The sequence below is a fragment of the Podarcis pityusensis genome (assembly GCF_964106645.2).
Source record: "Podarcis pityusensis genome assembly, chromosome: 5".
NCBI lineage: Eukaryota > Metazoa > Chordata > Lepidosauria > Squamata > Lacertidae > Podarcis > Podarcis pityusensis.
Genome location: NC_138032.1, coordinates 96,551,817 through 96,579,713, shown reverse-complemented (window position 1 = coordinate 96,579,713; position 27,897 = coordinate 96,551,817). Strand labels below are relative to the sequence as shown.

Genomic DNA, 27,897 nt, shown 5'->3' with positions numbered 1-27,897 from the left:
CCTTGGGCCAGTGGTTCCGTCTCAGCCTAACAAACCTCACAGGACGGTTGTGAGGCTAAGGCAGAGGGAGAGCAAGAATCAGGTGCGTGGCCTCAAGTTCCTTGGAGGAAAGCTGTGAGAGAAACACAACAAACACAGCTGACAACTTGCATATTCAATGCCCATTTCCCTCATTTGTATTCATGCCTCTCATCATCCTATCTGGGAGGTGGAAATTCACTTTGAGAGGTGTTGGATTGTTTTACTGAATATTCACAGCAATTTATTTGCAGAAGAGTAAGTTCCCTCTGGCTTTTACCTTATTCAGGGTTGATCAATGGCAATTGCAGTTCCTCCAAGGTCATGCCATTCAGAAGTTTGCTATTCCACTGTTGTCTACACAACATGCACTCCAATAGGCAATGAAAAGGGGATTGCCAGTCACCTACTAGGAGATGAGGCTACTGTTTTCAACCTATAGCCATTGAGGCAGTTGCCAGTCTTGTATTTTGTTATGAGAGAAACCTGGAGAGGAGGGGAGACAAGGCAATAATTGCTTCAGGTCATGGACAGCAGGTCAGACAACTAAGCACAGGTGAGGCCTGGCTCCTGCTGTAGGTGACAAAGTTGCCCATCAACCAGATAAAAATACCGGGGCTGCTCCTGTGCCTTCAGCACCACCCTCATATTCAGGAATTCTTCAGTGATTTTTTTGAAATTATAAAAATAATCTGATGGTCTGCAGAACAGGTTGCTGAAATGGAGCACGAGCTAGTAAAAAGGTGGCAGTCTTCTTAGGCGAATTCAAAGGCTGCAACCCAAGCATCTCAGCTTTGCATTTAACAAGGCACATCCACCAAGATAGGTTGCCATCTTACGCCTGCACCTTCCCAAGTCCCATCCATTGGTAGGCAGAGGGGGGCAGGCTGAAATCCAGCTTGATTCAGCATCTGGGGAAGAGAAATGGGTCAAAAATATTGGTAACTGCATATCATTCATTCATTCATTCATTTATTTCCGGCCCTTCACCCTAAGGTCCTAATAAAACATAATACTAAAAACAATTTAAAACAAAAAAAGCTATTGTGGCTTCTGCAATGAACACCATCAAATACCCACCAAAATAAAACAAGGGGGGGGGAAAGAAAATTGAGGGGTGGGGGAACACATGGAATTTCATCATGTGTACTCCTCAAACCCCTTCTCCTGCCGCTTTTGAGCCCATGCCTCAAACAAACCTTGAAATGATAATAACCATTATTCCATTTTGCTTCCAGGTGAATCTGCTTGCCAAGCTTATTTCTGCAAGCTGTTTACAGCTGAAGGACGATGGGTACAGGAGCCAGCTGCAACGGAGGGGAGGTCTCTTGACAGCCTCTTTAACAGTTATAATAGAGGTTTGCTTTCAGCAGCAAGCAACAGGTGCTGAAATCCCCTCTCCTACACCACCATTAAAAGTGCCAAAGCCCTGTGTGTCCTCTCTTGCAGCTGGCCACCTTAACTGGCAACACTGGCCTGTCATTAAGAGCAGGAAGAACTCACAGGTGCTTGAAGACTGCACAATAAGATAGGGCTACTGAGACAAGAGTCACGGGGTTCCCTTTTGCTTTGGAATACAATATTTCTCCTTGTTCAGCTGATGGCAAACTTGGGAGTTTGGGCTTTCTAAATCCAAAGAAAACAAAGGTCCTATCAGGGCGGGGCAGCCCATTTTGCCACCTGAGGTGAAACAAGAAGATGCTGCCCCGTGGTTGCCACGCCAACGCCAACGCCTTCCTTGTCTGGGTCGCCTGGCAGCACCGGTGAAGCAGTCACAGCAATGGCAGGTTCCGGCAAGATCTTGTGAGATCTCCATGGACTCTTTCCAGATCTTGTCAGCAGTTGCCACTGCTGCCACTTCTCCACCAGCTGCAGGGGCAGCAACGTGCGCAGGGCACCTCCTTGGGCACTGCCTCTTGGGGTTTGCCAACCCCACAGCCTGCCTCAGGGACGTGTTGGCCCTGGGTCCTATTCATGCATTTATGTGCTACTCTCATGTGCAGGCATGAGCAGGGCCATATTTCTGTCCCCAGTGTTATACCACCTCCACCCCCAATCTTTGATTGCTGGGGTATATGAGAAAAGAATAATTCACCGAAAGGGTCTCAATGGGGATGCATCACTGGGAGGAATTGCAAAAAGTATGGGACTGCTCCCACTTCTACATGATCCAGCTTGTGGATCCAGAATTGGCCTCTACGGTCATTGTTAAGACCACGTTCATGGAAGACAATCTTACTTGGCTACAAATGATCACCAAAGAAGTAAGAAGATGATACCTTCCTCAGAGCTGAATAGAATATATTTTCCTTGTGTGGAGTTTTGTTTTTGTTTTGTTGGGTTGTGGCCACACCAGTTATGATTGACATGTGCAAAGGACCCCAATGTGGTATTAAAGGCGGAAAGCTTTGCATATGGCCAAGAAAATCTGATTGGCTTTGAAAGCAACCCTTCAAGGCAGAGTCATTTTACAGTAGCAAATGAATTATGAGCATGACATGCCAGTGAACTGGACGCAGCGACAGCAGGTCACCCAGGTGAGAGGACCTTGTGCCCCAGGATCAAAAAATAGAAGGCAGGGAGAAGGGGAAAGCACTATTACAGATGCTGTCAAGCCAAGGAATGTGGCTCTAAAGAGAAAACAGCAGCCTTGGAAGCCATGAGAGGATGGCCGCAGTTGGGAAGTGGTGCATTATTTTGCTAGGAAAACTCAAATGCCAGTGGTCTTAAAGAAAGAAAGAAAGAAAGAAAGAAAGAAAGAAAGAAAGAAAGAAAGAAAGAAATCACTACCTGATTTACAAAATTACCATCTTAATATAAAGTGCAACATATCCCCAGAAGAGGCTAAGAGATTTCAAGTAGCGGGAGGGGGTGGGGTGAAGACCACTTGCTTTGACGGAGGAAGAAATGTATAATTATTGTCACTTCTTCTCTTTCTGCTTGTTCCAGATCAGGGGTCAGCAACCTTTTTCAGCCGTGGGCCGGTCCACCGTCCATCAGACCATGAGGTGGGCCGGACTATATTTTTTGGGGGGGGGGAATATGAAGGAATTCTTATGCCCCACAAATAACCTAGCTGCCTTTTTCCACAAGGTGTTGAAATGTCAGACATTATTGTTAATGAATTTTTGTAAATCACATATAGAGTTGTTTAGTTTGTGATTTCTCTCTGTGTGTTCCTTGGGCATGTTATTTCACCTAGAGAGCAACAATGGAACTGGAACCCTGGGTTTTGAGGGAAATCTGTGGCTGGGAAGACCCCTCTCTACAGCTTCCCCATCCACTTTGAAAAGTGCCGTCCATGGTAATTTTCAGCTGTTCATATGTGACACAAGTCTCCAGACACAGGTCTCTGAACTACATCCAGATCCCAGCCTACATGGTCAGATGAGAATATATCAGAGGGCACATTAATGCAACATATAAAATATACACATTTCAAATACCCACATTTGACATAGAATGACGCACGTGAATGTACCATGTTCCAAATCAGTCAGGTGGCCCTAGGAATCAGTCCATGAAAACTATTTTCCAAGCTATTCGTCTCCCATGACAGCCCAGTCTTCCATTTTTTACTCCACTTGACCTTGAGCCACTATACAAGAAAATGTAAGTGACCCAAGTCATTACACTGCAGCCTCAGCCTGGTGACAGAGAGCTCAAATCCCCAAGAGGCAGATGCCACAAAACTCTAATGAATAGTTTATCCCCTCATTACACTTGGAAAAGCCAAAGGATTATAAAGCCGCAAAGCTGAGGAACCAGCACTCACGTTTTACAAGTATCTGGGTAAATCTCCTTTGTAACTAGATCTGCATATTATCCTATTAACAGAAGTAACTGGAATTTAATAATTTAATGGAAATTGTAAGCGTAATGCAAAGGCACAATATATAGAATGACAGTGTCATTGAGTCTCCTGCTGCAAGAGTCACCATGAGACAAAATTTAATATAGTAAAGCTTCCTCCACAAAACTGGAGCCCTCACTGCAAAACAATTGTGGAGGAATACACCTACAAGGGTGTAGGAAAGAAAGTGTCAATCATGCATTTGCTGGACATAGCCAGTATTTGGCCCTCACAAACAGCGTCCGGGCGGAAATCGCTGAAGTGTCTGAGAAAATCCCATGTTAGAAGTGTAGTTCAACAACTTGGCAACCCTACCCTAAACCTCATTACGTTGTAAGTTTATCAGGTACTGTTATTATAATTTTATATTCATGGAGCATGTAACTATTATGTAACTGCCAAACACTGGCTGGATGCAGAGAGTGGTGGGATGTACCAGCCAGGGAACCCCCTAGGGGAAGAAGGCTGAGAGCCAGGGGATTGGAGGGAGGAGGAGGAGGAGTGGTCAGAGGGAGAAGAGGGAGCAGACTGTGAGGAGGAGCTGTCAGAAGCTGGAGAGGCAACAGTGAGCAGGAAGAGTCTTTGGCAGAGTGCAGTTCAGACTCTGAGGCTGAAGCAGAGAAGGGTCAAGAGGCAGAGTGCGAAACAGGCTGCTGAAGAGTCCAGGGAGTCTCTCCCTCCTGCTGCGACCAGCTCCCCTCCCCCCCCCCGTGGCCTCCAAGAACACACAGAGAAATGAAAAGAACAGAACAGAGATTAGTCATGCACAGACACAGTTTGAGACTGCGTAGGGAAAACCCAGGCGAGGAGGAACCTTAGACAGGGATGGGAAGGCAATGACCTTCAGTCTTCAAAACTGTGCCATCAGGACAAGACCTCCTAAGAATAGTTTCTGAGACCACCAGGTCTGAGCTGTGGTTGTTTCCTGGAATAAAGATTTAACTTCACTGTCCTCGGGTGATTTATTGTTTTTTGTTGCTGATCTACACCTGACTCAAGCCCTAAGCGTGACATAACATTGCAATGTAACATAAACCAACTCCTAGGTTCTTTCTATTAATACACTATCCACTATATGTATTGTTGATGGGTTAAATTGCTTTAGGATGTTTCATGGGCATATATATAATGCCAGCAACCATTTTGCGCATGCCCAATTGATGTGCAACTGATGATCCACTTGGACCCAGAAGAGGGCAGAATGGGGGTGGAACAGGGGTGGGGAATAATGAGGGGTAGAATGGGGCATAACAGCACAGGGCAGGCTTTTGAGTGCTCCACTAGCGTGCATGAGGGAACCAAGAACAGAACCCCCATGCAAAATGGTCACTGTCTGTATATATATTCCTATATACATAAAAGTGTAAGGTGTCATTACACTCTGCAGTAGGCTTGGCCGGCAATGGGCAGCCACACCAACTGCAGCGTGAGGAATGGCAGGCAGGCCCAGGAAAGCTGTGGAACAGGGTGGAGGAGGTCCTTCAAACAGTGGTTTATAGCAAGCCACTGTGTGGAGAGAGCGCACACACACACACACACACATACACATACACACACCGCCTCTGTTAAATATGCTGGCAGCAAGGTTTCATTGGAGAAAAGCAAATACATTTATTTGTTTGTAATTCCTACATGTGTTACTTTAAACCACTAGAAGGCACTATTTGTGTAGGTATCTAGCCAGCATTTGTTTGTAGCTCTCTGTCTAAGTTAAATCCACCCCTAAAAGCTGAGCCATTTTGTTTCTTGTTCTCTCCCAACTCGTTGAGACAAGACATCTGCTGTTTCTCTCTCTCTCATCTCCACACATTGTGTAAATAGTTCCTGCATGAATAAACTCCAGAAAGTGTAAGTGATTGTTCCAATCTAATTCATCTAAGCTAATTCACAGAGGGGAGGCTCATGTGGGAATTAGAATGCAGTTACCTTCCAAATCCAATGTGTATCAGAGAGGGTCCACCATTCCATCTATTCAAGTATTGGCTGGTTGGAGGGGAAGGGAGAGAAAAAGAGAGCGCCAGGATCCCATCCTTCTCTGGACCTTTGTACCATCAGATTACTTGCTCCCTCTAAGGAGGCCTGTCACTGACATATTAATATGAGTAAGCAGGCCAGTAAGCAGTCTAGTAAAAGCAATCTGTGGACTAGTAACCTTTGGTAGATATATTTGTGAAGATATGAGGGAACATCCATACATGTTCACTGCATGAAAAACGATGAGTTAAAAACACAGTGGAGTGACATATGCCATGTTAAAAAATGAACGTGTGAATCCAGCAACTGACTTGGGAAGATATAAGCAAAACCTCCTAATGGTGTTAGAATAAAGGCTTTTGCTTTGGCGACAAATAAAGGTTTTATCTGAACACAGAAAGCTTTTCTGTGATGTCACTGGAAGACAAAAGCTCTATATAATCTTCACAAAACAGATGGAAAGGTTTGCCATGGAAAACAACCCTGGGTTAAAAGGAAAGACGAAAAAGAGACAGCCATTGCCAATTTAAAGATCAGCTGATTTTTAGATGAGATTAGAAGCAGCAGAAGAGCTTAGAGCAGTGACAATTCCAGCCAGGGCAATAAGAGAAGTCTTTTCAACTTCTTTTATGTTTCAAACAAGATTGAAAAGCCAGTTATGTCTGATCTCATTATAACAAGCTGGCGAAGACAGCGGGATTGTCAGATGAAAGAGCTGCCGTCCCAGAGACGAAAGATACAATGAGATATAGAATCTCTCTCTTTCACTGCAATGAAAAAGTATGTGCCCTTGCATGCACTTCCTATCTCACTGCATTGTGAAGAGCGCCATTGACCCCAATATCCCCCAGTGGCTGGGGAATGGAGGAGGCAAAATAAAGGGCTAGGGACAGTGAGGTGAGGTTGTGCATTCCCACAGATGCACATGAGAGGGGGAGGAACAGCATCAGTGCCCCCTTGAGCAAGTGATGCTACATTCCCCAGGATGGCCGTGGTGAGATCAGGAGAGCTTCAGGTGCAGAATGCTGCAGCCAACCTAAAGGTCTCCTGACATTGTCTCCGCCCCTACCCTCCCTGTCAAAGAGTAAGCTGGCAGTAAATCACACCATTCAAGTGGGAGTTAACTCGTTATTAGCGTCATTGGCTTCATTGACTGAGTGTCAGGTCTAATGAGCACGGCTTCCCAGGCTTTTCCCTCTGACCACACATTGTTGTCCCACCAGCACTCCACGGGCTCTGAGCCTTCTTCCCTGGTTCCCCAACTAGTTCTTCCCACCAGTCCTCTGCATCCAACCAGTCCATGCCACTACCCCCTTTCCGGTGAACGTGGAACCACCTGCCACTGGAGTACGCCACATCTACATGCACTGGGCCCCTGCAACAGCAGAGCAGCAGCAGCACTGTAACTTGGCAGAAAGCACTTACGAATTACAGAGGCAATGCGAGAGAGTCTTTGATGTTCATCTCCCCACCCTTCTAGGCTAAGGGGTCCAGAAAGGGCATCTTCCCAAAAGTTCCCCAAATCCTGGAGTCATCCCTGAAAGTACAGGTCATGGGGGCGGGGAAAGAACACCCATGTGAGCACATGATCCTAATGTTCATATTTTCCATTTTCAGAGAAGAAGAGATCTAAAAATATTTTAACTTATGCAGGATGTTTTTTAAAAAAACAAAAACAAACCAAGATTAAAGTCTATAAACTCCTCTCCTTGAAAATCATATTTAATTATAGATTTCTAGTTTAATATCAAGAAAATCAAACAGTAGGATGAAACAATTTACAACTTTTGTACACTATGCTCCCATTTCACTTATGTCTTACATTTAAAACAATGGAAACTCAACAAGATTATATTACAAAGTGAAGAACGATAAATAATTCAAAGATTCCAGTTGTAAACTGGTTACCACACAGGGTGCTAAGAATAGTTATTGGAAGAGTTTTTGAAGAAATAAACTGTGCTGGAAAAGAATAAAGAATAAGGCAAGAGGCGCAACTGATTCTTCAAATAAGAAAGAAGCCGAAGCTGGAAGATGCCTTGGCTCAAAGACCACAAGAGAAGCTGACTGGACAACAGCTAGCGATTAAGAGATCAAACAAGACAGCTAAATCTTATAATTTATTGAAACAAAGGCTTTAGACTTTGGCAATAAGCCACATAAATTGTTATTATCATTAAAACAAAAGAAGATATTAATCCCTCCAATAGAAAATCATGCCAAGGTGGCAGAAAGCATTGTCAAAGAGTTTCCATCTCATTACAGATATTTATTTATTTACTTATTAAATCACACACTTCTGACAATCCAAATGTAGGAGCAATTGAAAGGTGTTTCATTATCTATGCCTAAATTTGCTCATGGGGATATTTAAAACCCTAGACGAAATAAATTACGTTTTAAAGGAGACAATAAATAAATAAATCTTCATGCATACACATTAAATAATTGTAAGGTAGAACAGCATTGTCCTGATATTTCAGTTGGAGGGTTTGCCTAAGGCAAATTTGTGGAAGAGGCCACAATCCAGGGTCTGGCTGCTTTGTACCTCAGCCTCAACGTTACTGTAGTGCACCAGATATTATATGAGAAGGCTTTTCTCCCTGTTCCAATGTTACAGAAAACTCACGCGGCAGTGAGGGGGGATAGAGCCTTCTCTGTGGTGTCCCTTGTTGTGGAACGCCCTTTCCCCACAAGTATCACTGGTGCCAATGCTGCTATCATCTATCTATCTATCTATCTATCTATCTATCTATCTATCTATCTATCCAGGCAATTTAAGTCAGTTGTCGTTCAACCTGCTCTCTTGTTTTTAGCTGTATCTGTTACTTTTGAATGATGTGTTTCTTATTTTATTGTGCATTTCATAATTTATGTTCTTTTTGCCACCCTGGTACCCATGAAGATGAACAGTTGGCCTATAAATATTTAAACGAATACATCACTTCCTGCGATCCCCTAGACAGCCGTGCAGCCCTGGGGGTCATCACTGTTTGGTTGCTTTTCTTTGGGCTAGTCTGGTTCCTTCCAACTAGTTATTCCGGCCAATTGAACAGAAGCTGAAAGAAATACTGAAGCCCTAATGACCACTGTAAGTTTGATTTCACATGAACTGGCATCTTCTGAGAACGTGCCAAGGATAACCCTTGCTGAAATGCTACAAAGTAAGGCAGAAACTTGCCTTTTGATACTGGTGCAATTTCCCTGGACTGCAAACTGAGTAGATGCCAACAATGTGATTGACAATCTCCCTGAATCATGAAAGGCAAACAAGCTTTATTTTGGTCTATGATTTCCAGGGGAAATTAATTGCATGGGCTCTCTACAGATGACCACACACACACAATTCTGCACCAAGCTAACATCAGTTTTGCAGTATTTTTTAACAGCCATGTGGAACATTAGCAAACTGAATGGCGAGCCTGTTCCTATCTTCCAGGAGTGGACAGTATGGTGGTGCAACACCTGACCTCCCTGCAGCTGGATAAAGCCTCTGATATGAAGAAGGGGCACTTTCATCCTCCTTCCTCTTTGTATTCTGCCACTGCCAAAAGTCGAGCCGGCAGATCTGCGTCCACACTGAATCATTGCTCCTCTCCAAGAGGGGAGGACTCACCTGGACTTCTCCACTCCCTTATCCATCCCTGTGAGTTTGATGCACATCACCATACCTCTGTGCCAACCCTGACAGCTATCTCCCTATCAATGCGATTTCATTGTAGCCTAGTTCATGAATTCACCTGCATTTCACCATTTCATCAAGTTGGGGAATTCATAAGGGTTTGGTTACCGACTCTGCCGAAAACTCCTCTATCTCTTGGGCAATCTCTACTTGCCACCCACTGTTGGGAGCGAGTCAGCAGTAAATCACACTGCGCAAGTTGGAGTTAACTCTTTGCAGTGGTACCTCTGGTTGCGAACAGGATCTGTTCCAGAGGCCCGTTCGCAACATGAAAAGCCCACAACCTGAAACGTCATATCAGTGTAGGGGTGCAGCACGATTTGGCGCTTCTGTGCATGCGCGAGTGGCGAAACCCGGAAGTAACCCTTTCCGGTACTTCCTGGTCGCCACGGGACACAACCTGAAAAAACGTAACATGAAGCAAACGTAACATGAGGTATGACTGTATTAGCAAAAACACTCACTAAGCCCTGTTCCCCCTTCAGCTTCCAACACCTCCGCTTCTTAGTGTCCCAGCACCCCGGGACAGATTTAGATGAAGAGAGGCCCTAGGCTACTCCACTTGTGAGGCCCCTCCCAACCCCCCACCCTCACGACTAGAAGAAAATGGAAGAGTGTTATCAACAAAATTGAATGGAGATGGGTATTTAAAATTCTGCAATTCACAATTTCTCCTCTAAAGGACATCAGAAAACTTCATCAAAATTTGTTTACAAACTTGCACAAGAACTCAATAACAGGTCTGATTTCTGAAGGGCTTTGCTGACCTTGTGAAAATGACCTAGCACACGGATTTATATCTCTAAGATTCTGCAGATTTTGGCTGTGAAATAGGGCCCCACAAAAAAAAAAAAAAACCAAGTTGGGCCCTGGAGTTTCAAATTGGGCCCCACTGGCTGGCCCTGAGTCTCACAGTTGCTGGGTCTGAGTTGACCTGCCCTCGCATGAAGTCTTGGGTTTGCAATTTTGGGACAGGGGAGATTGCCCGCTGTTTAGGGCTGGGGAGCTGGGGAGGCCCCCTAGAGGCCCTAGGCTTCAGCCTACTTAGCCTATACATAAATCCGGCACTGCCAGCACCACTCCCCGGGCTCTAAGCCTTCTTTGATTGGTGGTTGCCTCTCTGGTTCCTCCCACCATTCGCCTGTGTCCAACCAGTCCATGACACCCACTAAACGTTGTTAATGAACATAATGATGGTAAATAAATTAAAGCGGGGAAATCATCATATAATTTTCAGTCACAACACTGGACCAAATAAAGCATTACCTTCCTCATCACCAGTAAAAAGTATTTGGGGGCAATGGGGTGATTTTATTGCTGTAAATACATTCCATTTATCTCCACTGTTGCTCTACCAACCCCTGCAATTTATCACTTGTATTTCTCAGGTGCTTGACAGGTGGGAACAATTCATGAGGGAAATTTTAATGTCTCTCCTGCTGAAGATTTCACATTGTATGTGCAAATCCTACTTGCCCTTCAGCCTGTCGGTCTGCTCTCCCAGCCATAAGCAATTCTACAGCTCTCAAGAGCACCATCTAGAATTGTGCATGCATATAAATAAGAGGATAAGAAAAGCTGTACTCAGCAAATCCCTCAAGCCTGCATTATCTGTTAATTCTTGCTTTTCTCATTGGACAATACAAAAATGTAATTTAGGAGGTCCATTTATCTCTCCATTATAAAGGGAGTCTCAAGACATCAATCTGATGCCTATTTGTTCCTGAGAATATGAGCGAGTAGTCATTGCGAGATGGAATAAAGATGAGGCAACCAGATGTCGAAGGCTGAATAAGTCATGTTGGCAGTGCGGGGGGAATTCAGAGAGGACCAACAACATTATTTAAAGATGTGGAGGTGCTCAATATGGTGGACTGGGTATGAGAGTCATTTCGAGAATTACCAATTAGCATTTAATGCACATAGCAGAAGGTCAAAACAAACATTTTTTTTCAGCTGACTGAACATGAAAACCATACACAAATATATATCCATGCTGCACAAAATTCCCAAATCTAGTGAATGTTAACATTTGCCTGTGAGCACCAAGAATCCCAAGCAAATATTGTGAATGGCCAAGATCTCAGAGGTCCTCCTCTTTCCCTCTCTCCATAGGGATCCACTATGGATCTATGGGGACTTCTACTTTGTCCCATACTGTCAATAAGTGACCTCACCAAATCCCAAGGCTTTCTAATACCATCTGTCTGCTCATGATGTATTAATTAATTTTATAATGAATGATTTTAGAGTGTTGTTTGTGCTGTAATTTTGTACTGTTTTATTGTTGTTAGCCGCCCTGAGCCCGGCTTCGGCTGGGGAGGACGGGATATAAATAAAATTTATTATTATTATTATTATTATTATTATTATTATTATTATCCCTTCATTTCTACTCCAGGACTTTTTCTCTCCCCTGATTCCACAACTCCCATTGCCAGCCTGATAGCCTGCTTAAATATTCCATTGACATTTCAAACTCAATATGCCCGATACCATACATTGTTCCTTCTCAATAATATCCATTGACAAGGTTCATCCCACCGAATGAATGAAACATTGAAAGAATAAAGAGTTGGCATAATCTTTTACTCCTCTCTTCTTCTTTTTTAAAAATGATATTTATTCCAAGTTTAAGATTACAAAAAAGAAAAGAACCTCCATACAAAATAAAATAAGCATATAACAAAAAACAAACAGTGAAAAAAACTTAACAAAAAATACAATAATACATTACATTAAAATAAAACAAAAATTAAACCTTTACCTAACCTTTTTTCCCTTTACTTATTTCCGTGACCTCCTCTCACCCCCCAGCTTTGTATTCTAGTCCAAATCGTATTTCCAGCAAATCCTTCTAACCTTCTTTTCATTTACTTATTTTAACGTTCAATACTGTAATTAATCCTCCTCTATTTCATCAATTTCCATACCTCATTTTTACTTAATCCATTATATCATATCTGCCAAAACGACCTAATATTCTTTTTCCAACCTCTTTCTAACATTCCTTTATATTACAATATTTTTGAAGATATATTTTGAATTTTTTCCAGTCTTCTTCCATCGACCCTTCTCCCTGGTCTCGAATTCTGCCGGTCATCTCAGCCAGTTCCATATAGTCCATCACTTTCATCTGCCATTCTTCTCGGGTAGGCAATTCTTGTGTCTTCCAGTCCTTCCCAATGAGTATTCTTGCTGCTGCTGTCGCATACATAAAAAAAGTTCTATCTTCCCTTCGCACCAATTGGCCGACCATGCCCAGGAGGAAGGCCTCTGGTTTCTTCAGGAAGGTATATTTAAATACCTTTTTTAATTCATTATATATCATTTCCCAGAAGGCCTTGATCTTTGGGCACGTCCACCAAAGGTGAAAAAATGTTCCTTCATTTTCTCTACATTTCCAACACTTATTATCGGGCAAATGATAGATTTTTGCTAGCTTGACTGGGGTTAAGTACCACCTGTAAATCATTTTCATTATATTTTCTCTTAAGGCATTACAGGCCGTAAATTTCATACCTGTGATCCATAACCGTTCCCAGTCAGCAAACATAATATTATGTCCGAAATCTTGTGCCCATTTGATCATAGCTGATTTAACCGTTTCATCCTGTGTATTCCATTTCAGCAACAAATTATACATTTTTGACAAATTCTTAGTTTTAGAATCTAACAATTCAGTTTCCAATTTGGATTTTTCCTCCTGGAAACCAATCTTTTTATCTGAATTAAAGGCCTCCCTTATTTGATAATAATGAAGCCAGTCTCGGACTTTAGTTTTTAGTTTGTCAAAACTCTGCAGCTTTAATTTATCTCCAACTTGTTCTAAAATTTCACAGTATTTTGGCCAGTTTGTCTCCATATTAGTTTTTTTCAGCGCCTTAGCCTCCATTGGTGACAGCCACCTTGGTGTTTTACTTTCCAACAAATCCTTATATCTCACCCAAACATTAAACAGTGCTTTCCTGACAATATGATTCTTGAAGGCCTTATGCGCTTTAACCTTGTCATACCATAAGTATGCATGCCATCCAAAAACATTATCAAAACCTTCTAAGTCTAAAATGTCCGTGTTTTCAAGAAGCAGCCAATCTTTCAGCCAGCAAAATGCGGCTGACTCATAATAAAGTTTAAGGTCTGGCAGGGCAAATCCACCTCTTTCTTTAGCATCAGTTAAAATCTTAAATTTTATTCTTGGCTTTTTGCCCTGCCATACAAATCTCGAAATATCTCTCTGCCATTTCTTGAAACAGTCCATTTTGTCCAAAATCTGTAGTGTTTGAAACAAAAACAACATCCTAGGCAATACATTCATCTTTATTGCAGCAATTCGGCCCAACAATGATAGCTTCAATTTTGACCATATTTCCAGATCCTTTTTTACTTCTAACCAACATTTTTCATAATTATCTTTGAACAAATTCACATTTTTAGCAGTCATATGAACCCCTAAATATTCCACTTTATTAACTAATGTTAATCCTGTCTCCTTCTGAAACCTCTCTTTCTCAATCTCTGTAAGATTTTTCTCTAATACCTTAGTTTTCATCTTATTCAATTTAAAACCTGCTACTTGACCAAATTCTTGAATTAATTGCAATACTTTTTTTGTACTGGATTCTGGCTCCTGTAGTGTCAAAACTAAATCATCAGCAAAAGCTTTCAATTTGTACTGTTTAGCTCCGAGTTGTATACCTTTAACCAATTGGTCTTTCCTAATCATGTTGAGCAAAACCTCCAGGACCGATATAAAAAGCAGTGGGGAGATTGGGCAACCCTGTCTTGTTCCTTTCTCTATCTTAAATTCTTCTGTAACTACGTTATTTACAATCAGCTTAGCTTTTTGTTCTGAATAAATTGCACCTATACCGTTTTCAAAACTTTGACCTACCCCCATCCCCTGCAAATTTTTCTTCATAAAATTCCAAGAAATATTGTCAAAGGCTTTCTCCACGTCCACAAATATTAAAACTGCTTTGGTATTAATATTAACTTGCAATTTTTCTAAAATATTAATGATATTCCTCGTATTGTCTGACAGATGTCTCCCTGGGAGAAAGCCCGCTTGGTCTTTATGAATTTCTTTCACCAATACATTTTTTAATCTTTTAGCCATAATTTCTGCAAAAATTTTGTAATCCACATTAAGTAGGGATATGGGACGGTAGTTCTTCAACTGTGTCTTTTCCACTTCTGTTTTCGGTATGAGTGTAATGTATGCTTCTTTCCACGACTCGGGTGCTTTTCCTCCCCGTAGTATTTCATTGCAAACTTCTTTCAAAGGCTGCATTAACCATTCTTTCAAAGATTTATAATACTTTGCAGTCAGACCATCTGGCCCTGGAGATTTGCCCAGTTTCATATCCTGAATAGCTCCTTCCACCTCTTGATCAGATATTATAGAATTCAATATTGATTTGCTCTCTTGAGATACTTTTTGTAATCCATTAATTTTCAAGAACCGATCAATGTCTATTTCTTTCTGGGTCTCCTGCGTATATAACTGTTTGAAGTACTTCTGAAAACACTTTCGAATCTCCCCAGGATTCTGTATATTCTTCCCTTCTACTACCAAATTCGTAATAGTGTTAAGCTTTTGTCTTTTTTTCATTTGCCATGCCAATAATTTCCCACACTTGTTTGCCGATTCAAATGTCTTTTGTCTCATCTGTTTAATCTTCCATTCTATTTCCTGATTCATCAGTTTCGTATATTGTACTTGATATAACTTTATCTCTTTTAAAATCTCCTGTGAATTCGGTTTCGTCCTCAGTCTTTTTTCTCCATCCTTAATTTTCTCCAAAAAATTTTCTCTCTTCTCATTTTGGTGTCTTTTCCTAATTGCATTTTGTTGTATCAGAAATCCTCTCATCACTGCTTTGCTGGCATCCCAAATCACTCTCTTCTCAGTCGTAGTGTTCATATTTATCTCAAAGTAGTCTCTCAGGTTTTTCTGGACCTTTTTAATAATTTCCTCATTCCTAAGCAAGGAGTCATTCATCCTCCATCTGAAAGCTCCAATTGGCGTTAATATCATTTCCATCTTTACTGGGTTATGATCTGAGCAGATTTTCAGACAAATTACCGCTTTTTTTGTCTTAGGGGCCAGTCCCCTGGTTATCCAAATTTGGTCTATTCTTGTCCATGTCATTTTTGCTTCAGAGAAGAAGGTTCCTTCTCTTTCCAAGGGGTTCTTTATTCTCCAAATATCCACAAGGTCCATATTGTCGGTCATTTCAAAAAATGTCTTTGGTAATCTGCCATCTTTCGTCACCGTTTGTCTTTGGGCTTTATCCATGTTTGTAGACACTACTCCATTCATGTCTCCCATCAAAATTATATTGTAATCCAAATAGTCCAATAGGGTTTCATGCAGTTTTTTAAAGAATTCTGATTTTCCCTCATTTGGCGCATAAACACCTAATATCAAAAACTTCTGACCGTGAAGCTGAATTTCAATTGCTATATATCTTCCTTGATCATCTTTGAATAAAAATTTTGGTGACAGGCTTTCCTTTGCATAGAGTACTACTCCTCTTTTTTTCACATTGTCCGATGAAATAAATTCTTCTCCCAATCTTTTATTAATCAAAATTTTCCGGTGTAGCCTTGTCACGTGCGTTTCTTGTAAACAAATCAAGTCCAAATGTTCTTTTTTTAATGTATGAAATACTCTCCCCCTTTTTTCCGAAGAATTTAAGCCATTAATGTTCCAACTTAGTACTTGCAGTGTCATTTTGTACTTACTCTCCTTCTCCCCCAACAGCCCCCAGAAGTTTGTCTATATCTGTCGGTGGCGTTGGTTTCACTTTTTTTTGCAGACTCTTATCCGGTACTACAGGCTCTTTTCCCAGTCCTTTCTGTAGATCTTCTTCGTATGCGCTCAAGAACTTGTTCTTTTCCTCCACTGATCTTATCTTTGTCTTTCTTCCTTTAAAACTAAAGGATAGGCCTTGAGGAAATTCCCACCTGAAAAGGATCTTATTTTTTCTCAACAGGGCCACCAGGTCTCCAAAGTCTTGTCTTAAATCCAAAAGGTGTTTCAGTATATCTTTAAAAATTTCCACTTTTGATTGCAGAATTGTCAAAGGTTTCTCATAATGCAGGCCCAAAATTTTGTCCCTCTCTTCTTTAGATCGGAGGGTAATCAAACAGTCCCTTATTTTAATCTTTTTTCCTCCTTTCCCCAATCTAAAGGCCCTCACAATCTTAAAATCCTCTTGTTTCAAATCCGATTTCCAAAATTCCGCAAATTCTTGTGTCAGAAAATCTATCAAGGTGCCCTTCTCCAGCTCAGGAACAGCTCTAATTCTTAGATTGGATTGTTTGTCTCTAAGTTCAATCATAGACAGCGTCAGCTTATGTTCTGCAATCTCTTTCTGTAAGTCTGGTACCTTCTCAGTTTCCAGTTGCCCCACTTTAAATTCCACAGCAGCAGTTTTTTCCTGTATAGACTTTGAGTCCTGCAATAGTCTCTGAATAGATTCTGTATTACTATTTACCTTTTTCCCCAAATTGTCTAATGTTTCTGTATTTAAGTCAATTTTTTTATTTGCAATGTCCACTTTCTGATTCGTTTCTTCAACCTTTTTATTCGTCTCCTCAACCTTTGTGCTAAGTTGTTGTAAAGTTTCATTAATCTTGGCCAGGGCACTGGCTAGAATTTCCTCAGACATTCCACTAGACTTAGCTTGTGTTGCTGTCGTAGGCAAGCCGGCAGATGATTGCCTTCGATGCCCCCAAGGTTTTCCAGATCTCAAAACCGACGGGTCTAATTTCTCTCGGCTATCTGCCATAACAATGTGAAAGTCAAGGCCGTTTCCAAATATGCTGTTCCTGTTTACCAGTGGAAAATTCCTTTGCTGTAATTTCAGGGAGTCCCACTAGGTGGACACTGTTACCACCATCCAAACTAGTCACTTTCCTTATTGAGTAACAAGAAAGGAAAGAGAAACTAAGTATACGCAAAAATCAGGATACAGTTCCAAAATGTAACTTTCCAATTTATTTTTCCAGTGAGGCTGGCCACAGTATATCCACCTTACTGTCAGCAGTTGGCTTTGACAGATTTTGACAGCTGAGACGTCTCACTGGCAAATCGCTCTTTAAACATTTATACAGTCCAGAAAGAACAAACCCCTTCCTTTTTTATTCTCAGAAGGGTAGATTCACCAAAAGTTCTCAGGTCGGGAAACAACTCTTTTCAAGTCAATTTCCAACGTTTAGCTCAAAGTCTCTATGCTTTACACTATCTACAAGGCGGGAAGCGGACTTCCTGTTTACACTTCCCACCGCGGTAGCCAATTTTAGTCCTTGTTTTGTTCCAAATAAAGCCTTTCAAATTTTAGTCCAATTCATAAGCTTTAGATCCAATTTCTCCTACTCACGATCAATTTTTAGTCCGAATGTTCCAGGAAGAAGTCAGCGCTCTCCAGCAACGGCAACACGGCTTCGCTCCGCGAAAGCAGCGATCAACTCTCAGCACCGCGCCTCTCCCCCACTCCGTTCCGAAGCCTCAAAAAAAGGCTTCCTCGCGAGTTGGGGGGGCGCTCAATGGTGCCCGCCGAGTCTCCACGTTCGCAGGCTTCAGCGCCTGCGATTTCTAGGGGTCCCCGCTTCGCCGCAGCGCACAGGACCCGATTTTCGCGGAGCCGATCCCCTCCGACTGAAGGGAATTCCTCCGTTTGCTAATGGCGCTGACCGGAAGTCCTAATCTTTTACTCCTCTCTCTCCTTTGCTTTCCATAGGATGAACATCACCCGGCTATTGTTTTATTGATTTATTGATGTAATATGCTGTAAACTGCTTTGAGGTTTTTATTAAAAATATAAAGTGGTATAGAAATTTAAAAAATAAATAAATAAAAATGTTCATTCCATCACCAAGTCATGTCACTTCTTTTATAACATTGCAACTATATAGCCTTGCCTTGGTAGCCTCCCCAGAAGAATAAAGGGTCTACCCTATAGCACACACAAAAAGTGGCAGATTTCTTCCCCTCCTTTTTTTTTTTTTTACAGTCTTCCCCCTCACATTTTACCAGAAACCTCATCCAAACATGTCTGGAGGACCACGGGGGTCTCTACACTTTAGTGTTACATCACTATTACATCAGTGCTTCCTGCAAAGAACTGAGTTATGGAAGGTGCCTGCAGCCTGAAATATTTAGGTTACAGCATTTATATGCTGCCTTTTGCATCTTGGCAGGCCCCACCATGACAAAACGTAAACTTAAAAACACAGAATACAGAAACTGCACTTGAGGAGTAGTCCTAGGCATGTTTACTCAGAAATCCAACCGCATTGTGTCCCCAGTAAATTTATTTAGGACTGTAGTCTAAAAAGCAGAGAACAATATAAAAAGGTGGTGTTTAACTGTTTTATTCAGAGTAGACCTAAGTTAGGTGTGTTCATTAATTTTAATGGGTCGAACTCTGAGTAAAACATAATTGACTACCACCCAAAGAAACCAGATAAAACAGTAAGACCAGCAAGTGAAATCCAAATAAAACAGCCGATGAAGGCAGCAAATATTAGGTGAGCAAATATTCAGGGAACTATTATCACTCAAGATAACCCAGACTCCTGGAGTATTTAAGGGATGTCAACTCCATTTGAAACATTCACTTTGGTAAAGACTGATGTGACCATACAAACAAGATTTGCCTTTGAAGATAAGAAGTGGCTTTGGAAAACTCACTGCCCCTCAGTTTAACATCCTATCTCTTACGATTGTTGTGACATTAAGAAGGGTGGAGGAAAATATAACAAATAAAGAATCTGCCCTATTAAACATATTTAGTACTAGTTTCAAACCTTTCTTATCTTAGCTTCAACATAAAAAAAAAGGACTTGAATGTACTTGTCTATAAAGTGGGGCTGCAGGGAGATCTAGAACTGAAGCCAATACAGTTACACTAGTACAAAACTTATACAACAAGGTCCATGATGCAACGATTCTCTCTAGGGGGTTAAATCCAACACTTGCAGGTGGGACGTCAGCAGGCTGGCAGAAATACTTACTTTCTAAATTAAGTATCAAGCCAGCTTAGAAGTTGTGCTCTCTTCCCCTATAGGCCTTCCCACTAAAGACCAACTCATGTGTTGCCATAGTAACATGGCAGCTGCCAAAAAATACTTCCACATTTTCATATCTCTGTATTGCAGCAGTAGTGTATGGTAATCCTCAGGGTCAAACTAGATGACATGTGAACATGCATTTCTTTTTTTTCCTTGGAAAATAAAAGCAACTAGGATCTGAACTGTGGTGTGCATCCTCTTCCCCAGCCACGGTCCCAGTTAAAATCTCCTCCTCGTTCCTGGAGTGTTGCTCCCTTTGAAAAAGAGGCTTCCATGGACATCAGTGGCAAGAGGGCAAAGAGCAGCTTCAAGGGACCTTTCTTTTGGTGGGCAGAGATAACCCTTCAACTACACACCATGGTTCTGATCCTAGAATCCTAGAATCATAGAGTTGGAAGAGACCACAAGGGCCATCGAGTCCAACCCCCTGCCAAGCAGGAAACACCATCAGAGCACTCCTGACATATGGTTGTCAAGCCTCTGCTTAAAGACCTCCAAAGAAGGAGACTCCACCACACTCCTTGGCAGCAAATTCCACTGTCAAACAGCTCTTACTGTCAGGAAGTTCTTCCTAATGTTTAGGTGGAATCTTCTTTCTTGTAGTTTGGATCCATTGCTCCGTGTCCGCTTCTCTGGAGCAGCAGAAAACAACCTTTCTCCCTCCTCTATGTGACATCCTTTTATATATTTGAACATGGCTATCATATCACCCCTTAACCTCCTCTTCTCCAGGCTAAACATGCCCAGCTCCCTTAGCCGTTCCTCATAAGGCATCGATCCTAATTGCCTCCTTGTTTTTCAAGCAGAAACAAAACACACTGAATGCATGCCCACATTAAATATATAAGCTAGTTTGCCATCTAGAGCTGGAACTTAGGGAGAACCCCATGAATCCTCTAGTCCAGCCCGCTGCAATGCAGGAGTCACAGCTAAAGGATCTGAATGGTGTCCCTCAATTGCATGTAGTACTGGCTGGATCATAGGCTGTTCCCAAGTTTTGTCTCCATGCAAGGAGCCCCCTGGAAGGCTGCACCACATGGAACCCTCAGCAGGCAGAAATGGCTTTTCAACTGTAGACTCTGTCTATGAACTGGGCTCAGTCCCAGCCATTGTAATCACACTGGGGAAAGGTACTTAGCAGACTCTGTTGCAATAGATGGTTGGGTGCTTCCATCAAACATGTTCTTTGCACATTAGAATATTAATGCTGTTGTGGGAGGGAGCTGGGAATCTGCAACTTTGGGGAAGAAGGTCTGCAACACTCAACAGCTGAGAAGACAGGCGTGTCTTTGTATTTATAAAACAGCTTTCTCGTGGATTGCTGCTTTATTACACTTTGCACAAGGACATCTGCTGCTGTCAGCTGCTCTTACTCCCTCTGCAATAGCCTGTGCTGCTCTGGCAATCAGAGGCCGGCTATGTTAGGAAACTGGCCATAACAGCCCATTTCTGAAAACTGAAGAATATCAGAGAACACAATGGATCTGGTTGCGGTATTATAAAACATCTTTAAATTCTAGTAAATTTACCATCATTTAACCAGGACGGCTGCAGAACAGAAAGCTGGGGAAAGTGACCTCTAATTCACATTTGCACACAATAACAAAAAGATTTTAAAGCATCTCCAAAATAGGAACAGTGGTTTACCAGAGGCAGGTAGCAGGAAGAAATGGGAAGGACAGTGACTGATGGAACATATGCTTTGCATGCAGAAGATCCCAGGTTCAAGCCCTATAAAAGCCAAGTCTTTTCTTTTTTTAAGAGGGGAGAGGATTTTTGGTAGCATAGCTAAGGAAGGTCCATTTTGACCTCTCGGAGTAGACCAGGGGTGGGAACCCCATGGCCTTCGCCAGCCTGGTGATCTCCAGCACTTTTGAACAGCCAGCACAACCTGGTGGTGGTGGTGGTGGTGATGGGAGCTGTAGTCCAAATCCACAGGTGAGCACCGAGTTGTTCTAGCATATGTTTATTGGGCTGGAGCTTTCATCATTCCCATCCAGCATGACCACTGGACAGAGATGAGGGAAGCTGCAGTCTAAACTCAGATTAAAGCCTGATGATTGTGAAGAATTCTCCTTTACATGTGACTGTGATAGGCTGGCAGCAGCAGAGGCTCCACTCCAGGAAGGATTACACACGTTGTTTTTCATCTTGACACCAGCTCTGCCTCCCACCCTTTTAAGCACCTTGCCTTCCCCTTGGTTGATTAGGCATGCTCACTGTGAACGGCTTTCCCAGTTGGTTCCTTTATTAGTCTCAGCATGTCTGGATAACAGGAGCACAGCGGGGAACAAAGAAGCAGGCTTAGAAGAGCTTAGCACCGAGTCAGGCACCTTTTAGAGCTCCAGAGCAAAACAAAACTGTTCTACAGTACCATCTAGTGACCAGAAAAGGTGCATATTGATAAGTCAGCTTTTAGACCGCATTGCCATTTCCTTTTGCACTAACATCATCATAGATGAAAACAACCAAGTTATATCTACATTGTAAACCTCACATTGGTGCTATAAGAGTTTAACTGTGATACCTTCCTCCAAAGAATACTGGGAACTTAATTTTGGAGGGAGTGCTGAGAAATCAGTTATCTTGAGCTCATTTTGTGGTACTACTATTCCCATGGTCCCAAGTGAATGTGAAGTCTGTTATGTAAGATATGCCCAAAGATGCTTGTAGCACTTTACATCCATTGTCACCCAAACCTCATTCATGAGATGCACAGCTTAAAAAAGACTTCCGGCAGATTTTGCCCTTAGACAGATTGAATGGCATAGTGTTTTATGTGAGATCTCATGCAACCCCTGATAAACTTCAGGGTGCTTTGGAGATGGGCAGCCCACTAGCAGAGGAAGAGGGGTGCGGGGGGAGTGCACCACCCCCGGCAGTGCGATCTTGGTGGGGTGCCATCGCAGCTGCCCCCCTGCCCACGCTGGGCGTCATGCCCCCGGGACACGTGCTATGCCCCTGCAGGCAGTGTGCCACGCCCCCGGGACACACATCAGCCACACCCCCACCTGCTCTCTGCCACTGGGGCAACCAGTAGGCCATGGCTTTCAAACCAATGTTATCTATTTCAATTCCTGGAGCAGATGGGTCCTTGAGAGCCTTCACCCAGGCACTGACCCAACTCAGAATCTGTTTAGCTTCAGTAGGTTTGTTGGTGCCTTCAAGTGAGGCATTGTGATTTTGTCCTCTCCTCTGTACCCCACAAATTTGAACATAAACCATTAGTTACTTCATCCATTGACTTCCTGTCCTCCCCTTCCACATATGAAAAAATGTTTCTTCTGTCAGTTTACACTTCCAATGCATACTTTACTTAGTTTTACTTATTTTGGCTAACTTATTTGGTGTTTAAAAACCATCTATAAATCATCTTCTTGTTTCCCCACTGTTGGGACCACGGTTGCTACTTACTTATTACAATAAGGTAAAGGTAAAGGACCCCTGACAGTTAAGTCCAGTCGCAAACGACTCTGCGGTTGCAGCACTCATCTCGCTTTACTGGATGAGGGAGCCGACGTTTGTCTGCAGACAGTTTCCCTGGGTCTTTGGCTAGCATGACTAAGCCGCTTCTGGTGCAATGGAACACTGAAACCAGAGCAGCGCACGAAAACGTCGTTTACTTTCCCGCCGGAGCAGTACCTATTTATCTACACTTTGGCGTGCTTTCGAACTGCTAGGTTGGCAGGAGCAGGGACCAAGCAATGGGTCTACTTACTGTAGTATATGGTATTTAGGAGAGGAGAGTTAGCATTTGAACCGTGTGTCAGGAAAATCCCTGGATCAAATCTCACCTCAGCAGTGATCCCTTTAGCTCAGGAGTGGAGAACCCTTCTTTGCCTCCAGATATTGCAGTTCTGTAACATCTGGAGGGTCCACAGTTTCCCCAATCTTCTCTAGGTAAGCCACATTCTCTCAGCCTCAAACCCCCACCTCAGCTACAATATGTTGGCAATGCTTTGTTAGATGATTGTTTTAAGGATTATTGAGATTATATATGTCTTTGAACTATACAACAGAATGAACATGAACATGCATTTTCAGACCAAAGAAAGATGTGCATTCCCAGGCACAATTTAGCCAGATACTAACTTTCTATACATGGGATGCGGGTGGCACTGTGGGTTAAACCACAGAGCCTAGGACTTGTTGATCAGAAGGTCAGCGGTTCGAATCCCTGTGACGGGGTGAGCTCCGGTTGCTTGGACCCTGCTCCCGCCAACCTAGCAGTTTGAAAGCACGTCAAAGTGCAAGTAGATCAATAGATACCGCTCTGGCGGGAAGGTAAACGGCGTTTCCGTGTGCTGTTCTGGTTTGCCAGAAGCGGCTTAGTCATGCTGGCCACATGACCCGGAAACTGTACACCGACTCCCTCAGCCAATAAAGCGAGATGAGCGTCGCAACCCCAGAGTTGGCCACAACTGGACCTGATGGTCAGGGGTCCCTTTACCTTTACTAACTTTCTGTACAGTTCGGCTGTAGTTTTAAAATAACTTCTAAAACTTTGTTGCATATTCCTCTGACACAGAAAAGTGTCACAGAATGGTGGGCTGAGTGTAACATTTTACGGGCAAGCAGGCCCAACACAACTCAGTCACACTCTCCCCCATAGAGAAATGTGCATAGAAACAAAGAAGTTCTTATGAAGGCATCGCTGAAGAGGCTTGGCTTTGGATTCTCAGCTGTCAAGGCACTGAGCAAAAGGAGATTATAGCCCTGTTCAGGCATTCAGTGTCATTGTGTGAGAACGGGAGGTGGCGGTTCGGTTCAGTTTGCATCTTAAATTTGCATCTGAAATGATACGATAATTGAAACACAGGGAGGTTTCAAAATTCACACTTCAATTTTGTGATGCAGCCCCCCCCAAAAAAAATTTTTTTGCAGATATTGGGGCAAGGGATGCATAATAGTGAATGTATTAGTGAAAACAACATACAAAAATGCATCCCATGAGGATAAATTGCTTGTAAAAATGTGTTGCATTAGTCAAAATTGCATACAAAAATGTGTTCACCACAAGAAATTCACACAAAAATACATACTGGCCGATTTTGGCACTGATTTTTTTTTTAAAGAATTGCTGAAGCAATGTAGACAACTGAATTCAAGATTGGAAAAATGAGAAACGGAGAGAACCCAAACTGACAGGTCTATCCATCCCTAGCACTGCAGAGTTCTAACTGTGCAAGGATTTAACACCTACATGTAGACATTGGGAGTGGGCATTAGCTTTGAAACAAGCACTGGCGGAGGAAGAGGGGTGCGGGGGGAGCATAATCCAGGTGCGGTGCCATCGCAGCTCCTCCCCCCCCCGGGACGTGCCCCCCCCGGAACATGCATCAGCCCCGTCCCCACATGCCCTCCACCCCACCCCACCCCGGTGCCGGAGAATGAAGCTCCACTACTGGAGGCAAGGGGTCATCAGTATGCTGGGGTTATTTAACTTTATTTCTCTGTAACATGTGAATCAGGGATGGCTGGGAAGACCCTGGAAGAAATGGTGGGCTGGATGAGAACTAATAAACTCAGTCTAAATCCTGGCAAGGTGAATGCTCCGAAGATGAGTGATTCCGGCAAGTCGGTTAGTTGCCAGCCCTGGATACAGCTGCACTCTCCCTGCAGAGTTTGGGGTTGCTCCTAGGTCCAGCTCTGCCACCAGAGGCACAGGGGTCACAGGGGCTAGGAGTGCCTTTTACCAACCTTTATTGGTAAGACAGCTACAACTGTTTCTGGATCGGGACAGCCTGACCACCCTCTCCATGCATTGGTAACCTCATGGTTGGAGTACTGCAATGCATGCTATGTGGGGCTACCCTTGAGGGTGGTCCAGAGGCTGCAGCTGCTGCAGAATGCAATAGCTGGGCTCCTTCTGGGGGCAAACTGCTGCCAGCATGTAGCACCTTGCGTGCAGGATCTGCACCGGATCTGCCACCAGGTCAAGTTCAAGGTCTTGGAACTAACACAGAAGACACAGCTCAGGACCATGTTACCAGATATACTCAGGTCACTGTGGTCTGCGGCAGAGCCGTCTTTCCCATTGGTCTTAGTGGTTCATTGTGCCAGGCCGCCGGCCTCTCAGGGGTGCCCCAGCAAGTGGGGGAGCTGCGCAGCTTTGCCGACAGCCTCCCATTTCCCTGCAAGCCCGCCAGCTGCACCCCGTCAACTATATGGCTGGCAGGCGTGCAGCTTCCCTCCCAATCCTCTGCATCTGCTAAAGACGGCTCTGCTCCCCATCGTTGTCCTCCTGCTTCCTGGCAAAAGGCGGCGCACAGCCTTCCCAGGCTGCCTTCTCTGGCGCCCCAATGCCAGAGAGCAGGTCCGCCAGCACGCTTTCCTGCTTGATCGGGGCAGTGGGGGAGGCAGAGGACATTTTCCACTGCCCCCTCCCTTGTTTTGGAGTTGCAGGGGTGGCACCGGAGGGATCTTTGCACCACGGCGCCAGATATGCTTAAGACGGCCCTGGTCTGTGGGATAACACCTCCTGCAAGAGCCAAAGGTCTCAGAAGCCTGTTCCACAGTAACAGCGTGGCTGCTTGCCTTGTGGAATAGCATTCCTCTCAAGCTACACTCAATATCTGCACTTTCCAGAAACAACTGAAGGCATTTCTGTCCTGACAAGCTTTCCCAGCCAGATGAATGGGTCTCTGCCACGGGTGTCTATTCTGTATACAAATATCCTGTCGCATAAAGAAAAGTCTGCAGTTGCAGCCAGCTGGGGAAGTGGCCCAGCAAGAATAAATGTCTGTTGCCATTGAGCAGTAACATCAACGCCCTTTCCTTGACTGGCCAGCAGTGCCCTGCACCGACTGCTAACATTTTTGGCTCCTGCTTCTTACAAGCAACCTCAAATCAAGATGTCTCATGTGGTCTAAACTAATGTATTTTTAAACAAACGCCCTTGTGGCCTTGAAATATCAGCTGCCCAAATCCAATTTTGAGTTCATCATTATTCACAAGTGTCGCTGAATAGAAGTGATTACTTATATTGCCAAGTATGTCCTTGCAGTTAGGCAAGTAGATTTCATCCCAAGAGCATCAAATGTGCTATTGTTGAATGTTTAGAGCAGCTGAAAGGTCTTCTGCTTAATGCATATTGGAAAAATATCAGGTCTCTCTGATGCAACCCTGAGAACAAAGCACATTTTCCTGACTGTAAAATTTCCTTAGGCTTAAAGTGTTTCAATTCCATATTTTTATTATTAAAGTTAGAATAAATTAATCAAACATATTAAAATGCCCTTGTTGCATTCACTGCTGCTTCTCAAAAAGAGAAAATCTGTCAACAGTACATTTCATACAGTTCAGCTTAATTTTTGTCATAATGTTTAAGGGTTATCACTGCCTTTTGTTGTTGTTTCCCCCCCAAATTTTTGCTTTTGCTGAAGTATTTTTAGTAACTTGATGTGTGCTAGATTTAGCGAACAAACTTGCCAGGGCACTCTGTTCTTTTCCCAGCTGCAGTCAAGCAAAACCTGTTGCACCGTCTGTTCAGTGTGAAATGGAAGATATCAGTCAGAGCTGGAGTCTAAACTCCTAGTGTGCTGTTTGCCTGGTCTGTTCTTTTCTTAATTTTAGCAATCTTGGAAGAAAAGTAGGAGTCAAGAGATTTATCAAAATACACATACCTCAGCAATCTCGTTAGAAATGTCAGTAAACTAAAGCAGGCAACCTAATTCCTTTTGATAGATCTTTTTAAAAACATTATTATTATTATTATTATTATTATTATTATTATTATTATTTAAAAAAGACATACAAGCAAACAATTTATACCCTCTTCTGAAGTGGATTTGCTGTGACATCCGGGAAAATAAAATCTGAAAATGTTATAAGACACAATCCTTCTGTTGTGGAGAAGTGGCAGCCAGGAACATATACCCTTTTACAAAATGCAAGCCATGCTGCAATCATTTCATTTTTAATGCATCTGCTCTCTACTGTGTTCATGGTCAAAATGCTGTAGTTGGAAGTAGGCAAACTACCAAACCCACGTGCACAGGAAGCTGATTAAGAATACCACTCTGTAACTAATTGGCGGAAATGCCACATTTTTGTCTTCATAGGTTATGGCTCTGATTGATCTTTGCATATATGTAGCTTGGCTGCCAAAGAAGCAGATGGATACTGTCAGTAGGGCTGTGCTATAAATCGAGATATCGTCTGATATCGGGTTTTAGATCAAATCGTGATCACCGTTTTTTACAAAATGACTTTGCAATTTATCGCATATCGTGTGTGTGGTATTAAAAAATCACAATTTTGGAAAAACCAGAAAACTGATGCTTCT

At 42.9% G+C, this 27,897-nt stretch overlaps 1 long non-coding RNA gene across 1 annotated transcript; it reads right to left on the bottom strand.

Moving 5' to 3' along the window:
* Positions 1 to 236: 236 nt before the first annotated feature.
* Positions 237 to 27,337, bottom strand: LOC308477806. Its single transcript, XR_013986714.1, has 2 exons — positions 27,236 to 27,337; positions 237 to 929 (listed from the first exon to the last, which is right to left on the bottom strand). It is a non-coding gene; the product is annotated as an uncharacterized lncRNA (long non-coding RNA).
* Between the last annotated feature and the right edge of the window lie 560 nt (positions 27,338 to 27,897).